This window comes from Callorhinus ursinus, unplaced genomic scaffold (assembly GCF_003265705.2).
Source record: "Callorhinus ursinus isolate GAN/ISIS: 27379988/994484 unplaced genomic scaffold, GSC_fseal_2.0 scaffold75, whole genome shotgun sequence".
Taxonomy (NCBI): domain Eukaryota; kingdom Metazoa; phylum Chordata; class Mammalia; order Carnivora; family Otariidae; genus Callorhinus; species Callorhinus ursinus.
In genome coordinates this window covers 546,633-565,252 of record NW_027397137.1, presented here as the reverse complement: position 1 = coordinate 565,252, position 18,620 = coordinate 546,633, and the positions used below count along the sequence as shown (strand labels likewise).

The 18,620-nt window shown below is 46.1% G+C and overlaps 1 long non-coding RNA gene across 3 annotated transcripts; it reads left to right on the top strand.

Moving 5' to 3' along the window:
• Nucleotides 1–14,190: 14,190 nt before the first annotated feature.
• On the top strand, nucleotides 14,191–17,469 carry LOC112816794 (uncharacterized). Of its 3 annotated transcripts, none has more exons than XR_012376521.1 (3): nucleotides 14,191–14,295; nucleotides 14,512–14,721; nucleotides 16,961–17,469. It is a non-coding gene; the product is annotated as an uncharacterized lncRNA (long non-coding RNA). The 3 variants fall into 3 exon arrangements; XR_003206231.2 differs by having other exon boundaries at nucleotides 14,191–14,360; XR_012376522.1 differs by having other exon boundaries at nucleotides 14,191–14,360; nucleotides 14,470–14,721.
• The last annotated feature ends 1,151 nt before the right edge of the window (nucleotides 17,470–18,620 follow it).

Here is an 18,620-nt window from a genome sequence, read left to right as displayed (position 1 = left end):
TGGCAAGGGAGTGGGCCGCCATCACCTGCGTCACCTGCGTATGGGCAGAGACTCGGAGGCAGGCACGGGCGTGGGAAAGCTTCAGAGCAGAGAAAAGGAAGGCTCCAGGTGCACCCCGACGGGAAGCTGTAACCTGGGGAAGCTGCGGACTGCTAACGAGAAGCAGGGTGTCTTGGGTCAGGGCTGAGAGGTGCGTATTTGGCTTTCTCTGGTTGACTGGACCCAAATTGGAAGCAAGAACAGGGAAAATGTCAGTTCTTAGTTGAGCGCTGGCCACTTGGGTCTGCTGGTTACAGAGACTGCTGCGTGACTTCCTGGATTGTTGGCAGAGAGCGCAGTCTGGGTTCCTGCAGGCCTGACCTAGAGCAGGCCGGCTATCTGGGCTGATTACTAGAGATAAAGGGTTGTTTTCTTGGACAGGTTGCTGCAGATTGTAGGTCATTCTGCTTTTGTACATGGTGTGGCCCTTGTCCCTTTGTACATTCAGTGTCTTACGTGCTGAACGAAAGATTTTTCAAAAAATCCTTGGTTTGCATCCACACGCTAGCAAAAGGTCTGGAAGACCAGAGTGAGAGGCTGGGTAAAGTGGGGCATTTGGAGGGGAGGTGTGCTGTGTCAGGTGGGGTCTTGCTTTGAGAGTAAAGCAGATGAACTGGAGTACCTGTCTTTGCAAATTTGGGACATGAGGAAGAGAGTGAAGGCAAAGCCCAGTGCTGTCAAAGGTGGGGAGTGCAGCAGGTGGGCTCCCACAAAGCTAGGGCCCCAAGTGGCTGCACCCTCAGGGCACAGGTGAGCTACAAATGTCACCCACCATGACCACCAGAGAACCCACGGGGAAAAGAGCCTCTCTGGAGCCCCCTGCTTGACCCAACAGATGTATAAGGACCAAGGAAACTTGACTCTGGAATTCACCTTCCTGCCAAGCACACACAGAATATTTACCTCCACCATGCAACACGTAATGGGCTAGAAGATGAGCTCCACAAATTTCAAATGACTGATAAGTCACACACCACATTTTCTAGCCACGAGGCTGTTAAATTAGAAATCAATAGCAAAAAGGTAACCAGAAGAGACCCCACGTTGACTGTGTTTTAAGAAACACAGTTCTACGTAGTTCATGAGTGGATAGATCAAAGCTGTGGTCTTTGTTCGTTAGGGCTGCCAGAAGGCATCGCAGACTGGGTGGCTGACACAATAGAAATTAATCCTTTCCTAAACCCTTCCATTCGTTGGCTGGTTTTATCCATATACGTTTTATTTATTCTCCTTATTACATAATTTTATGTGTTTGCTCAGCTAGATGGCTGACAAGACATTATTTCCGGGTGTGTGTGTGAAGATGTTTCTGGAAGACACGCATTTGATTCCCGAGACTGAGAAAAGAAAGTCACCCTCACGGATGTGGGTGGGGGTCATCTGATCTGTGAAGGGCCCAAAGAGAACAAAGATGCGGAAGAAGGGCAAATTCTCTTGCTTTCTCCTTTGGAGCTGGGACATCCGGCTCTCCAGGCTTTGGACATCAGAGCTCCTGGACTTTATTTATTTTTTAAATTTTTTGGTAATAGCTTTTTTGAGCTCTAATTCACAGAGCATACAATTCACTCATTTAAAGTGTACAAATCAGTGGTTTCTAGTATATTCACAGACTTGTGCGACTTTACCACAGTCAATTTTAGAATATCTTCATCCCTGCGGAAAGAATCCCTGTACCCTTTAGCTACCTTCCACTTAACGTCCCCTCTTTCCTTCTCCCAGCCCTAAGCAAACACTCATCTACTTTCTGTCTCTTTAAATAGGCCTCTTATGGACACTGGGGCTCCTGGACTTCAGACGGAATCACACCGCAGGCTTTTCTCTTCTCCAGCTCGCACCTGGCATCTTGTGGGATTTCCCGCTTCCATGATGACGGAGCCCGTTTCCATAATCCGCCCCCCCCCCAAACATACCATGGATCTCCTATTGCTTGTTTCCCTGGGGACCCCTGCCTACTATACATACTTCTCTATTTTGCCTGAGGTACCAGAGTTGGTTTTGCTACTTGGAATCCTCAAATCCCAACTAATTTGGACTTTCATCTCTGCTCTACCACTTAATAGCCATAGGACTCAATAGCAGTAACTTAACCAGTCAGACCTGTAAGTCCTTCACCAGCAAAATAAGCATGATGATGAAAAAATGCAAAAATGTTGGGAAGATTAAATAAGATAAAACATATAAGTGGAGTATCCATCACTGTGTCTCAGGAGGGATCCCCAGCTCAATAAATCGGAGGCTTCATTACTATTATTTAGAATGAGCACCATGATTTAGGCTAGATTTCATATTGAATATTAATAGAAATAGCTGGCTGTACTTTCTATCAGAATTTCCAGAGAGGGGAGACTACAACATCTCCTGGCATAAATTCTAGGAATTCCAACTTTTCTTCCTATAAGCTAGATCTTACAACCCTCGGCTATGACCTGATTCTCAGGAAGAACAAAGCCATTAGTCACTCTTAGCGCTCAGTCAAAATCCTGCATACATTTGAGTACATGGGAAAAAAATCTTTGCCCTACCACACACCTTGCCAGGTCTTCTAAAACTTCCCTTGTCGGCATTGTTGTTGCGTGGGTCTCCAGATCAAGCGTCTTATACTCTTGAGTATGAGGTGTTAAAACTGTGTCTGTAAGCACCTTGGATGGGAAGGTGCTGATATGTTTCAGATTGTCAGGGTTTATTAACAAGATGATCCAGTTGTTAGAATTGCTTCTACACAATCCCTGTTACTTTTCTCCTTAGTACTGTTCCAGGGTTATTTCCAGCAGTGCCTTCTTTTCCATTAAAAAAAGGGAGAGAGAGACCCCCAAACAACAACAATGAATTATTTTCTCACAGTTCGGGGGGCCAGAAGTCCAAGATCAAGATGTCTGCAAGTTCGGTTTCTCCTGAGGCTTCTCTGCTTGGTTGATGATAGCTGTCTTCTTACTATGTCCTCACGTCACCTCTCCATCTGTGTGTCCATACCCTAATCTCCTACTCAGCAGTCAGATTAGATTAGGGACCACCCCAATGACCCCATTTTAACCTAATTACTTCTTTAAAGAACCTATCTCTGAATACAGTCACATTCCGAGGTATTGGACTTAGGGTTTCAACATATGGATTTTGAGGGAACACAATTCAGCCCAAAACAGAGGACCGGAACTTCTTTGCCACTTCTATCCCCAGGCAGGGTCTGTGTCTCTTCCAGTGAATCTAGGGGTCTCTGTGGCTGCTTCAATGATAGAATATGGCAGAAGTGATGTTGTGCTGGTCTCCAGGTACAGAGTTTAGACTGACAACTTCTTTTCCCTCAGAGTGCTCTCTGGGAACCCTGAGCCATCTTGAATTAGACCAACCATCCTGAGACCACAGTGCAGCAGATGCCAGATGTAGACACTCCAGCCAACCGTCTCCCCTGCCCCTGACCTCCTAGCCTATCCTTGCCAAGGTGCTAAATGCCTAACCTCCTAGATATCCCTGCCAGGATCCTCCAGACCAGCCCATCTACCATCTGAATAGCTGAATATCACCAGTCACCTAGGCCAGCACTTAGGGGAGCAAAAGAATCATCCAGTTGGAAGTTGCCCAAATTCATGACCCATAAAATCATGAGATAGAGTAAGATATTGTTTTAAGTTGCTAAATTATTGTTTCCATGCAGCAACAGATAACCAAACCAAAAGTTCAAGGAAGAAAGCATAATGGATTAGAAAATATTTATAACTGAATGAGTAGGAAAATACTAAATACTAAAACTTAGGAGATGCAGCTAAAGCAGAACTTAGAAGTACATTTATAGCTTTAAGTATTTATACTGGGGGGAAAAGGCTAAAAATGAATGAACTAAGTGTGCCTCTTAATATACAAGAGAAATAACAGCAAAATAGACTAACTTGGGCTCCAAGCCTGCAGATTAGATCTTCAAGTCTGTGGGACTCATGAAATTGCAAAATGTTGCGTACATGTGAGAAAGGGATCTCAACAAATTTACAACATTTCTGTGTGCTGGTGCTGGTTATTCTGACTTGTCTATTTAATTTTGTTCGTTTCTACAGCCGCTGTGCCTGTGGCTACAGAGGTAACTGTTGCTTCTTGTATGTGTGTCTGTGTTCGCGCTGTTATTCATTTTTCTTCCCTGCTAAAAGGTGGTAATTCTCTCAATCTAATCATAAAAGTCATGCAGGCAGTCCATGGGGCTGCTCATTTTGCTTAGGTCTGTGCCCCTAGCATGGGTTCTTTAACCTGGCCGACTCTTGGCCACCATTTTTACCTGTGTACCTAGAGGGCCCTAATGACACACCCATGCCTCACTCGTCCTCAATGCCCATCCACTGTTGGCTACAGGACTTTGGCTATCATTCTGACATTGATCCACCTGCACAGGCTTCCATTCAGGATGCACCTGAGTGCATCACACACTTGCTAGCCTTTACTTCCTGTCATGCCCCGAACACATCCATCAGTTCCCTCCCTCAGCACGACCCTCTGTCTCATGTGTGCCGACAGGAAGGAGTCTAAAGGCAGTAGAAGGACAGGGACTCAGATTGGCCAGAGTTTGAATTATGGCTTTACCCTTTCTTTTCCTTCGAGATTTTATTTATTTATTTGAGAGAGAGAGCAAACATGAGTGGGGTGGGGGCAGGAAGAAAGGGACAAGCAGACTCCCCATTTAGCAGGGAGCATGACACGGGGCTTGATCCCAGGACCCTGAGATCACGACCTGAGCAGAAGGCAGACCCTTAACCGACGGAGCCCCCCAGGCGCCCCTGGCTTTTCCTCTTACTGGTAGTCACCTTGAGCACATAATCATACCTAGTTCCAGTTCCGTTCCTTTGCTATTACAAAGATGAAAGGGAACCGTTCCCCAAAAAGTTAAGAAGAGAGTTAGCATATTATCCAGAAATTTCACTCTTCGGTCATACTCAAGAGAAATGAAAATGTGTGTCCATAGAGACACTTGTGCACGAGGGTTCACAACAGCATTATTCACAAGGGCCCAAAGTAGAAACAACCCAAATACCTATCAACAGATGAATGGATCAATAAATTGTGATATATGCATGCAAAGGAACATCATGTAATTGTAAAGAGGAATGAAGTACTCTGGTATGAATGAACCCTGAAAATATTATGCGAAGTGAAAGAAGCCAGTCACAAAAGACCACATTATTGTATGTTTCCATTCATATGAAATGTCCAGAATAGGCAATTATATGGAGACAGAAAGTAGGTTAGTGGTTGCTTAGGACTGGGACTGGATGGATAATGAGATGATAGCCCATGGGAGTGGGGTTTCCTTTTGAGGTGATGAAAATATTCTAAGAAAGAAGCCAGACACAAGAGGTCACAGATGGTATGATTCCATTCATTTGAAATGTCTGGAAGAGGCAAATCCATAGAGACAGAAAGCAGATCCATGGTTAAGAGAGGAAGGAAGAAGAGAATGGAGACTTACTGGTTGACGAGTAAGGAGTATTTGTCCAGGGTGATGGAAAGGACTTGAAACTGGAGAGAGTTGGTGGCCACACCACATTATGGATGTACTAAATGCCACTGAATTGTTCACTCTAAAATGGCTTATGTTATGTGAATTTCACCCCAGTTTAAACAAAAGATGGAAGGAATCAGTGGCACGTGGAAAGTGTGCAAGGACTATTAACTGCTGTTATTCTTCCCATCGTCCTTACCACCCTGTCACCGAATTCCTGCTTGCCCCATTCCTAGCAGACCCGTTGCTGGGCCTGGGTGGGCTGTACACAACTTTTAGAGGCGTCACAACATTTCACATCACACAGGTTAAAGTGCACCCACTTCCTATCTTCAATATCTTTTTTAATGTAAAATAATTTGAGGGGCACCTGGGTAGCTCAGTGGGTTAAGTGTCCGACTCTTGATTTCAACTCATGTCATGGTCTCAGGGCTGTGAGATTGAGCCCCATGTCAGGCTCTGCACTGAGTGTGGAGTCTGCTTAAGATTCTCTCTCTCTCTCCCTCTCCCTCTGCACCCCTTCCCCCTGCTCATGCATCTCTTAAAAATAAATACATAAAATAATTTGAGAACAGTTAGAAAAAATAACTCTGCTTTCAAAATTAGCTTGCTACAAATAGCTAGTTGAATCTATTGTGCATACTTGAGAATTCTGCATTCTGGTGGATTGAGAAAAACCAGGCTGACAAATTGTTTTCAAACGTAGGGGAATTTGTATGTATTCAAATTTCAACAATTAGGGTGTTGAGATCGTGTTACAGTTTGGAGACATTTGATGAGACAATTTTGTTTTCATGATTTTCCTTTTTCATCCAGGACTTCAAACGTTTTCACGACCACTCCCAAGGCTGTAGGCTGAAAGCATTAACCCATGATGCCTAGTGAACGAATGGGTCCTAGAGCAAGTGCCCTTTTGGTTTCTATTTCGTTATTTGCAAATTCCTTTATGTATCAAACTCCTAAATTTTCTTCTGCAGTTGTTTTTTTCTGTCGATATCATATTAGTCTCCAATAGAGGATTCTTCTCCTGCCTCTAATTCATGAGAAACAGATATCTAATCCCCAAATATATGACATTCATTGGTCTACTTGTGTACCCACTGCTTGCATTATTCTGGGCTCAAGGGATAATCATGTGGTTACAATGAAGGAATAGATCTGTCTGCACCCAGTAAGCTAATGGGGAATTTGAGACATATAAGGCATGTGTCACATGCCCAAATAAATACAGTACTTAGTATAAAATGAAGAAGCACAACATACACAAATGAGAATTCAGAAAATGAGTGTTCGGGGAAGGCTACCTTGGAGGTGGCCACCTTTGTCATTAATTTGAAAGGACAGACAGGATTTCAATAGTGGAGAAGAGAGATCAGAGCAGGAGTTCAGGGGCAGGAAAGAGTATGAGTAAGTGGAGTGCCCTGGTTTCCTATTGCTGCTATAATAACATACTAACACCTAGTGGGTTAAAATGACATACATCTATTTTTTTTTTTTTTTTAGAGTTCTGGAGGTTAAAATTCTGACATGGGTGTCACCTGGCCAAACTCAGGTCTTGGCAGGACTCTCTGTTCCATCTGAGAGCTCTAGGGAGAACTCCATTTCCTCACTGTTTCCAGCTTCTAGAGGCCAACTGCATTCCTGGGTTCATGGCCCCTTGCTCCATCTCCAAAGCCAGCAATGGCGGGTTGAGTCTTTCCCACATTGCATCAATCTAACCCTGACTCTCCCAATTCCCTCTTCAGCATTTAAGGACCCTTGGGTTTACAGAGGTCCTACCTGTATAATCCAGGACATCTCCCCATTTCAAAGTAAACTGATTAGCAACCTCAAACCCATCTGCTACTTAAATTCCTCTTTGCCCTATAATGGGACATGTTCACAGGTTCCTGGCATGAGGTTGTGGACATTTTTGGGTGGTCATTCTTCTGCCTTCTATAAGAGGGAAGCAGGAAGTGGCACGTTTGGTTGGATGTCCAATGCTGACTTGCCCCAAATAGTTACAACCTGCTGGTAAGGCAAAGCTGAGTTCACTGTTCACCACAGTAAGGGAGACCACCATCTTGACAGAGTCCAAGTAGTGTTTCCGATGCTTAAGGCAAAGTTGGGACATTTATAAGATTCCAGAAGTTAAGTGGATTTTTCAAAGTGTGAGGAAACTCAGCTGGGTTTAGGAAAATACCAGGACATCACGGTTTAGGATACCCCCCACTAGGATTAGTGTGGGCAGTAAGGTGAGGGTTTTGAGGCAGGACTCTCAAAAGAGTCTTGGAGAATAAACAAGTCCTGAGACTATCTATTGAAGAGTTGAATGGTTTGACGCTCATTTAGGTGGATTTTTCTGAGAAAATCCCTAAAGAGAAAGTAACTTGCACTTTCCCCTGCCAGGGCTTCTTAGAACAGGAAAGTCCTGAGCACAGCGGAATGGGAAAATCATGTTAGGGGGCGCAGCTGAATGCTGAAATCATGTTAATGCAGACAGGAGACTACGTGGGTGTTGACGGCTTCTGCTCCTGAAGGTAATCTGAGGCCCTGTCATAGAGGGCTTTAAATAACATTTGAAAGAATTTAAATTTTATTTGGATAAAAATTACATAACCAGAGTTTGTTTTGGGCAATGAACTTGAGAGTAGATTGGAATGGAGGTAAGATCAAAGATCAAGAGGACTATGAGGTGAATACCGAAGTAGTTCAGGGGAGAGGGAGTGAGGACTTCCACTAGAGAGATTCCAGCACTTACTACCCATGTGCTCCTTCATCCAGAAAATACCTGACTGAGTTTCATCTGTGTGGCAGGCAATGTTCTCCATGCTAACCTGGGGACCAGGGCAGGCAAGGACCTCTTTTTGTGCTGCTCACACAGAGCCCATGCGACACATACATGTGGGACGAGTGACTTCCTATCTCTGCTCAAAAGCCTTCTGAGTCTAAGTTTCTGACTGTTTTAGGTCACGGTCTCACCAGTCTCCAAGTTGAAGTCCTCTGCTTTAGTTTCCAGCAGCTGCTGTAACCAATTACTACAAACCTCACAGCTTAAATCAACATAAATTTACTACCTTACAGTTCTGGTGGTCAGAAGTCCCCAAATCCAGGTATCCCCAGGGCTGCATTCCCACTGGAAGCTGTGGTGGGGAATCTGTTCCTTTGCCTTCTCCAGCTTCTACAGGCCACTCGTGTTCCTTGGCCCGTCTCCCTCCTCCTTCTTCAATGGCATAGCATACCATCTTGATCGCTCTCTGACCTCTGCTTCCACTGTGATATTTCCTTTTCTGAGTCAGACGCTCTTGGTTTCCTCTTATAAAGACCCTTGTGATTACATTTAGGGTCCACCCGGATAATCCAGGAGCCTCTCCCCATCTCAAGCTAATTAACATAATCACATATGCGAAGTCCCTTCTGCCATGTAAGGCAACATTCACAGCTTTGGGGGATTCAGCCTTGGACACCCTTGGAGTATTCCACCTATCACCCCTCCTTGCTCTTACTCCATCGGTTCCTCTTCTTTTCTATCCTCATTGAAAGTTTCCACTCTAGCCATGCTGGTTTTCTCACCATCCTGCCCTACACTCATCCTGGCTTCCAGAATTCTCTAATGTTCTAGCCCTTCTTCTGACTCTTCCAAGCTCTCAGAATTTTTAGGGCCTCGTGAAGCTCACCTTCTCTGGGAAGGCCCCCTTGAAGCTGGTAGCCCACCCCTTCCTCTTCCTCAGACCCCCACATCCATTATAACATGGACGGGATCCCGTTAGCTATTTTTTATGTCTTTGTCTTATCTCTTTGAGGGCAGAGACTGAGCCTCAGCCATTGTTCGTTGGGTTAAATAAATTTGAGAGCAATGCATCATTTTTCCCAGAGAAGAGTGATGAGGAATTCATATAATGTCAGTAGCCAAACCAACAAACACATACAGTGTGGAAACCGAGAGCAACAGTCTGCTCCCCCGTTGCATGGAATGAGTGGGAATGAGATGCGGCATGCCAATGGGCTTGGATCAGCGTTCAACAAAGCCCTGGATGCTAAGGTGGGCTACCGATCTCTGTTTGGCTGCCCTTAGGAACAGAGAACAGACCGTCCCTCCAGGATCATCTGGGGGAAACCAAGTTTAAAATCAGGGAATGAACTCAACAGCCCTTTTGGTTTCCTTCTGCTCTGGGAAGCTAGTGCGAATCAGGTCCCGAGTGAGCATGATGGTACTCCTTTCATTCCCTGCTTCTTTCTTTTCCCAGCAGTGGTCTTTCAGGACCAGTTTTGAACTGCACAGCCAATCAGGAAAATAAGTTACTCAAAAGCACCTTGCTTGGCAGTATCTAGCTATACTTCCCAGAAACAAGATGCAGGAGTCAGTGTAAAACCCTAGCTGCTGTAACATTCTCCAAATCTTGGTTTCTCAACAGAATAAAGATCTGTTTTCCCTCATCCACAGTCTGATGGAGGCTGCACTGCTCATATGGGCTCTCCTCTGAGTGGCATAACTCAGACATCCAGGCTCCTCACATCTAGTGAAGCCACTATTTTCACACGTGACCTCCAGGGTCATGACAAAGAGGAGAGTGCATCCAAGTTCATGCCGAGAGTGTTTTGGCCAGGGCTCCTAGTAGCTCGCATTCCTTCTGCCCATTTTTCCATTGGCCAGCATCCTGTGAGATGGTCAGTCTAACTGCCAGAGAGGCTGGAAAATGCATCCTCCTGTGTACCCAGCTAGAGGACAAGGGACCATGGACATCTTGTCTTGACCATCTCTCCTGTAGTATGTCCACACATATGGAGTATCACCTGCAGCCTCATCTGAATGTTTGATTAATACACTTTATCCTCATACTCACAGATGTCTGGCGTCTTAGAGACCAAACCTCCAGATTACTGACTAATGATGTTATTATATGGACAGAGTCAGGTACTGCTTTTGCAACTCCTGACAACTTGCCCAGCCTGTGTGCACAATCGAGCAGAAATTTCTCATCCATAATAATGTTTGGGTTTAGGAGGAAGGTAACATGCATCCTAAAGTGATCCGTGATTGGGGCTTCGTTTTGACTTTCTTTTGTGGTAGTCTGAGAAAGACCCAATTTCCAGATCATTTGACTTCATGAAAGATGAAACAAACGCAGGGCTTTTCTACCTTAAACCTTAGCCAGCATGTGTGGCCTCTCTTGCCTGTGGTCAGCAGGGAGGCTGCTTCCTCATAGCCGGGGCACCAGCTCTCCTCCCTGTGCCTGTCGTGGAGCCTGGGGGGCCCTGGCTGGGACAGCAAGGGGATCACCAAAGACGACCCCTGGCTTGGTGTTCCAACCGGCTTCATTTCCCAACACTGGTGCCTCCGAATCAGGCTTCCACGCCTTCCAAAGCAGCTACGGCTTCCTTTCAGAGAAGTTCAATCCAAAGGCAAATGTCTCTGCTATGTCCCCCTGGAAGGAAGGAGGACCTTCTCTGGCAGGGTCCAGGAGAATTTTTTTTACCATATAAAGGGTAGTGTGATCGAAATACGCACTTGCCTTCAGTCACTAATTCCTTCAGAATTTTAAATTCTTTACTTCATCCCTCACATTGAGTGAGGGAATGTATGTGAAAATGCTTCTTAGCACAGAGCCTGACATGCAAAAAATGTGAATTGCTCTATTTATAAATGACCTTTCTGCCTGGCTCTGGTTTTCCTGGTAATCTTACTGATGGTGTTTGCCCCACTGACATGCAGATTCGTTTATCTTTCCGATCTCGGGTCCTTGTACCGAGAAAATGAGAGGCAGGCCTGTTCCCACTGACCAAGCAGTGTTTTCGACGGACCCGCTGAAGACCTTGGTCCCAGGGTCTGTTCTTGCTGCAAAATACTGCCGGCTCCCAGCTTCTTCTCCCATTGATGTCAGCCTGGCCCACCCCCAAATTCCAGTGACTAATTTTCCAACGCCTCCCACTTAGTCCTCCCTGAAATAATATTCTGAGGCCGTCTGAGTACAGGAGTCTTCTGGAATGTTCTTCAAATAAATCAATGAACACCACGAGAATGTATGAGTAAGAGAACGTATCACAACACAGGCAAGTGGACGCTCTTCTCGAGGGTGTGCTGTTCACACACCTGCTTCCCATGGCACAACATGCCTTTCTGTTGGGAAACAAAATGTTCTCTCTTCCACGCCTTGCTGTCCTAGCCCAGCAAGGATTCACCTATTGGGGAAGAAATAAAAGCCAAGAAGTCTTTGAACTTAACTGTTTCACGTGTCTTCCCAACATTCTGGTTTGGAACATCTGTCTTTGCTTAAATGCACATCTATTTATATCAACAATCATTTACACCGAGTCTTTGGAGACTCACACAGATGTTGCATGATGTGGGTTTTTAATACAATTCACTTGGGAAAATGTGGAATTCATTTCTGCCCTGCTCCTTTCCCAGTGAAGTTAAGTACTAGAAACTTGCAAACCTTTTATTTCTGTGTACACAAAATACATTCTCTAAGCTTTTCATTACACGCGACTCAAGTTTCTATTGTGATGGATGGACTAATGAATCATTTTCACACTATGAGGATTGGAAGACCATACATCTGGGGAAGCCAACTTGCTTAGAAGACAGTAATGGGATTATTCACTCACAGAGAAGAGTGTCAAGTCTGGAAGCTGTACCCCCAGTGGTGTCTATCAAACCACCTCCTTGGCATGGAACACAGGGCTTGGGCCAATGGGAAGTTGGTGGGAAAAAGGGGGAAGAGAGGGTGTTACAGGGCACAGCGATGCTAAGGAATCACACCCTGGTGGAGAATTGCAGGAGAGACCCAGGGTGAGGCTACATTCCACCTGCACTTGAAAGTCATGCTCAGACAATGAGGTTTCTTGCACACAGCAGACTCTGGTCCCAAGCCCAGAAGGGCTCTGCTCCATTCACTGCAGGGCTCTGCTGGCTTCAGGTGGGAGGACTTCCTGCTTTCAGGGGCCCCAGGAGGTCTACGCTGACTTTCAGAGAAGCAGCGTCTCTAACAGAACCCTGATCTATTTTTCTCTGTTTGCTTCTTCTTCTTGACTTGTCTTTGCTTCCCCCATGTCCATCCCATACATCGGTGGCACACAAGATGTTTTATCCGATTCCACACTTTTGTCTTTTATTTGTGCCCAAAGAGAGTTCATATGGATGGATATAATGTGTGAAGCCATTCTGGGAAATGACATACGTAAGTCTATACACAGAGGGACCTCTTTTCTTGGAGGATAAATTCTACTGAATAAAGGAAAGTGAACCTAAGTAAGATGGGGAACACGATTTTGTAGAACGAGAGGGGAAGATGCGGCAATTGGACCATCATCTTGAAAATGAAACTTAAAATGATGAAAATAAGCATGGTGGCTTTTTACTATAAGTTTTAGGTTATCCTTGCTACACCAGCCTCCACGGCACATTGAACAATTCCAGGAGCTACTCAGTCACGCTGTTTCACTTCATGAAACCTTATATCCTAGGCAAGGTTTGAAGCTTCTCTTTGTCCTCGGTTCGCATTGTCTTTGCACAGTGTTCTCAGATGGTTTCAATACTTGTAAAAAAGACCAGGGCAGACACTGACCCAAGAGACTATGTGGACCCTGGAAGGGGTTGAGTGTCAGCTACTTCTCTAAATGGTCAGTTCATTAGAGAATATTTAAGAATTATGGTTACTTTGGCTTTGGTCTGCAATATTGTCATAATTCTAAGTTCAGGAGGAATATTCTGATAAAAAAAAAGACCCTCTTTGGACATGTATAGGTGTTCATTATGAGCAAGGCACTTCATCTCCATTAATTCATTGCACCTCACAAATGACCCAGTAATTTAAATGTGACAGATATATAGTTAAAGATGTACACCAGTTTTATAGAGGCAGAAATCAGAGAGTTGAGGTAACAGTGCCTAAAGTCACAAAACGGGGGGGAAGATGGAGCTGAGCCCCAGCCACCTGTGCCTGATTTCAAAGCCTGTGGCCTTCACCTCTCTACACACTTCCTCCCAGGCAAGTGTCCTGAGTGGCCAGATAGCTAAAGGTCAAATCCACCCATGGACAGGAACCAGCCCTTGATGTTCCAAACCACCAAACCTCTTACCATGACTAGAAGGAACCAGCCTCCATTCAGTTGAAAGGTAAGGCCAGTGTGTGGGGCCTGGTTTTGGCCACACCTGAAATGGGACATGATTTGAATTCTATGTGCTTCCACCGAGCACCTTGGTGTGTACTTAAAAGCCACACAAACACATTTCCACAAGGAAGGACGTCCCCCAGATGATACAACCCTTCTTGGCAGCGCAGCGACTGTCTCCAGAGGTCATAGGTGTTTTGCTATCAGGTTTGAACGAGCTGACATCTTAAGGCACCGCAAGCACCTGGCTGCTATAGCTGTCTCCGGATGAACCTGCTAACAATATTTGGCAGCTTCTTCGTTGTTAACCAATGGATCAGGCACTCTGCAGCCCCATACGGAGGACGGTTTTTACCTGCTCTTACTGTGTTCGGTTAAAGACTCGGGCAAAACGTCAAATCTCTGTGTGTGTTGAGTGTACATCGGGGACTGGGAACATGCAGGTGGAGGAGGCAGGGGGGAAGGGGAGCTGAGTCACGGGGCGTTGGTTAGGGGCCCCTGATTGGCTGCTGGGTTGGTTGCCCCGCCCACAGGGATTAATGCTGTGTGAGGTCACGGTTTGGACCAGATCTCCACGAGAAGCCGGACCCTTGCAGATGAGTGTTCAGGCAGGTGACCCTTTAGGCGAGCCCTAGGACATCTCGTGCTGGCCAGGTCACCTTTCTGAGTTTCCTCACCTCCAACATGTAAAAAATAACAATGCCAGGCTTCTGGAGGTATTGGAGAATCAGGCAAGATATATGTGAATAAAGTACGTGAGAGTGTGTTGTTAGCGTTTTAAAAAGCTGATTTCTAGGGACGGGCTGAAGGAAAGCGATTGGACTGGGAACAGAATGTGATTTTTTTTTTTTTTAACTTAGAATTAGTGCTTCTTTAATGATAACATCATATTGCCGTGTTAGGAGGTACTTTTTTGGGAAGAAGACATCTGGGCATCCAAATCCAAAAGAAAATCAAGATCAATACGTTCCTACCTAGAGCTTCGAGGAAACCAACCTTCCCTGAACTTGGCAACTGCTCTGAGAATTGAACTTCTGAGGATGTGCTGGAGTGTACCCTACATGACTCTCCTTTAATAAACAACCCTCTCCACCCTCATAGCTATCAGAAAGGTAATTCATATGATACGCTAAAGTTTGAGACACACCATCATCCCCCTGCAAACCCCTATTTAATGAACTAAATTCCAAGCCCTGTTAATCACTGGTGTAGGGTGTATATTTGGATGTGACGTATCTGCAATTAGCCTTAATTAAAACCACCCGTGTAGAGCATGCTGAAAGACCAGCATTTAAAAATAGGAGCTGAGTAATTAGGGTCATTAATAGGAGCTGATTATTTAGTTTATGATAGCGCAAAAATAAATATGGATCAGCAGTTTTCTCATTTCTAATGAAAACAGAGAGAGCAGAGCAAAGCTTCTTTGGAGAGAACCCCTGATTATACCTCCAGGAATGGCTAGGGCTTTTCATTTCCCTCCAAAGCCTTCCTGTGCAGGCTGCTGCAAGTCGATCCTGCCGCTGGTAAAGCCCCCTGCCAGGGCCAAGCAAGGCAAGCCAGGCTGGGGCTGGAGTCAGCCTCTGAGACCTTTTGGCCGGCCGTGAACTTCACAATGGCAGGTGGCAGCCTCATTCGGGCAGAGGCTTCATGGGACTAATCCTTCGTCATCTGTGGTGCTGTGGTTACTCATGGATATTTCTAAGGCCACCATGAACCTATTGATAAAAGTCCCGGCTCGCTCACAGCCTATTACTAGCTGCCTTTTAAATCAACAGTTTATGTACACGATGCTGCCGTTGGAGATGTTCCCCATATTGTTTGGGTTTTTTTTGTCACTTACTGGTGGGCTTAAATAGCTTCCCACTTACGAAGACAATGGTAACTTTCAAAGCAGGTATGAGGCAATGAGATCGCCAACCTCTACCAGCCCAAGCTGACCTCAGGAGTTCAAAATTCACAGCCGGTGCCTGGGTGCGGCCGTGTGGGAAGGTGACAGGCTTAACTCAAGCAGGCACTAGGGGCTAATACGTACTGGCTGGTACCCCGTGGAAAAAAGGAAAGACTTTTCTGGCCATGATCTTTTCCTCGGCTTAAGCTGGATTTTATTCACAAAAATCAAGAGTAAGTGTGTGTGCGGGTCTCGTAGGCAACTAACCATATTAGGGGGTAAGTTTCTATTCTTCCCCTTTATGATGGAAACAATTTTTAACTTTGTTCTGCAGGCTCCGAGTGTCGTTTTCAAACAGTGAGTAGGGTTCATTGTGAGGTACCTCCTGGCATCTGGATTAGTTATGCGAGAAGCAGCCCTACCCACCAGGGTCTGAAGTCATATCTTGCCCGTCTAGAAATTCGGTGCCATGTTTTGGGTACTGCTGTTTATCCTTACTTCATAGTTTTACAGGTGGAGTCAGTCTTGTGCAAAATTTTCACTCCTGCTTATTTGGGAGGGAGTAGGGTAATGGAGTTTAAATATTTACACTCCGTTCACATTCAGTTGGCTTAGTTTCACAAAATGCTGTGTCTCTGTGTTTCTGATGTATTTTTCAAGTTGATTAAATAGGGATTCGTGTGCTTTGTAAAACAAAAAGCCATCCCTTCAAGAAGGATACGGCACCGTGTTCCTGAGCCTTGACGGTGCTGACATCAAGGGTGGGATGGTCTCTCGCGGCTCTCGTGGTGAGGGGCTGTCCTGTGCACTGTAGGATGCCTAGCAGCACCCTTGCTTCGGCCCGAGAATGCTAGTAGCACCCCCTGCTCCCACTTAGGACAATCAGTGAAGTTGCCAGACATTGCCAAATGTCCCCTGGGGGTGGGGGCAAAACTGCCCTCGTCCAGAACGTCTGCTATAACATGATTTATCAGGGTGCGGAGAATTGATTCCGCCCTTCCGAATGTCTAAAATATCTTGAACAAATTTTGTTCTTTTGAGGCATTCAAGGAATTGCGGAATCTCAGGATTGTTAACCTCTTCAAGAAGACAGTCTCTTATTTTCTTAATCACATTTTTTGCCCTTTTTTTTCTTTGCGATTTACCTCCAAAATTTGTAAGATTTAGGGATTAAGTTGCACATTGACCATTATTGCAGTGTATACATTGGGTCTGTTTTCTACTTGACCCACCATAAAACTGTATAATTTCCACTAGCCTCTCAACTCCTTTCTACAGTGACAGAATTTCTAATCACTCATAACTATTGGCCCTTTGTGGGGCTTCATGAGCGATCACTTTCTCCCAGCCATGGAAAAGAAACCGCACACATTTACCGTGACAAAGTTTATCTTTGCAACTAGCTGCTTGATTTTCCCACTTGCCTTCTTGATCTCTCTCTCTCTCTCTTTTTTTTTTTTTAGATTTTTTTATTTATTTGTCTGAGAGAGAGTACAAGCAGGGGAATCAGAAGGCAGAGGGAGAGGCAGGCTCCCCGCGGAGCAGGGAGCCCGACGCGAGACTCAATCCCAGGACCCTGGGATCACGACCAGGGACGAAGGCAGTCGCCCCACCGACTGAGCCACCCCAGCGTCCCACCTTCTTGATCTCTTTAAAAAGGCTGTTCTCCAGCCTTTGTGGTGTGCCGAATTAAGGTGCTGTAAACTACACCCGCAGGCACGCATGGTAGATTTCCTCAGGGTGCATTGAAAATTTAAAATCACTCATGTGCCCTACAGAGTGACGCGAAGTCCATTCCAGTTACTTGCTGAGATAAACCCCATTTGCTGATGTGGAAAGACGACGATGATGCGCCAGTGAGTGAGAGATCACGCCGTCGAACATGCTGTTTTTAAGATGACATGAAACGAAATGAAACGAAACGATGTTAGAGCATGTTTATGTGGCCTTGGAGCGTGTTTGGCCGAGTGCATTCAGCACATGTTCAAAATAGTTGCTTCTGGGGAGTCTGTACGGAGGGAAGTTTGGGGGGGTGAAGGTAGAGGCAGAGGTACCATGGTTCTGACTTTGTAAGCTTTTATATAGCTGTCATTATTTGAATCAGCAGAAACTTTAGAACTTAAGTGAAACTAAATTTCCCTTTCCGCTTCTCATTAGACCCGTGGCACTGTGTGTTCTCACTTCTGATCTTCTCCCTCCCACTCGTGGCACGGTCTTTCGGTTTCGGTTTGAGTTGGGGGGCCCCATCTCACTTGCCTTGGGCCGGACGTCAGGGACACCAGCCCACACTGGGGTGTGCAGCCGTGCGTCCCCCGGGACGGCATCTTCTAGATGCCTCCCACAGTCCTTCTGTGTGGCAGCAGGGGTGTTGGGCGCAGCAAGGCCTCCCCCCGCCCCCCACCTCCGCCCCCAGTCCCGCAGCCTCCTGAGCTGCAGAGAACAGGTGGATGGCAGGGAGTCCTTGGGGAAGAAGGGCTCGAGCAAGTTGGGGACTTGAGTGCTGACGGAGAGAACAGGCTAACACTCACCACCGACCGGGCCTGAAAGCAGGCACTTTTTAAAAATGAATCAAGGTAAGGACAGGGAGATGGGGAGAGATGGTGGGAGCAGAGCAGCAAGCTGAATCCAAGGCTTGCCCCCATGATGGGGGTCTTGTATGTGTGTCCTGGGGCTGCCGATACAAACTGCTACAGACTGAGGGGCTCGAACAAGTTCTGAAGCCAGAGGCCTGAACTCAGAGCGTCAGAAGGGCTGTGCTCACTCTGATGCCTGTAGGACAAGACCCTTCCTTGCCTCTCCCAGCTGCAGTGGTTTCCACAGCCCTTGGTGTCCCTTGGCTTGCGGCTGCATCCCCCGAGCTTCTGCCTCCGTCTGCCCCTGGCCTCCTCCCTGCGTCTCTGACTCCCGGACTCCTTTCCTTTCCTGGGAGGACACCAGGCACCCTGGATGAAGGGCCCACTCTAACCCAGCATGACCCTTCTTGATTTAACTAATTGTAACTGAAAAAAAAAAAAATCCCAGTAAGGTCAGAGTCTGGGGCACTGGGGGTGAGGACTTGAACATGTTCATCTGGGGGTGGGGCACAGCCCACAGCACAGTCCCCTGCAGGCTCTGCAGCCCCTG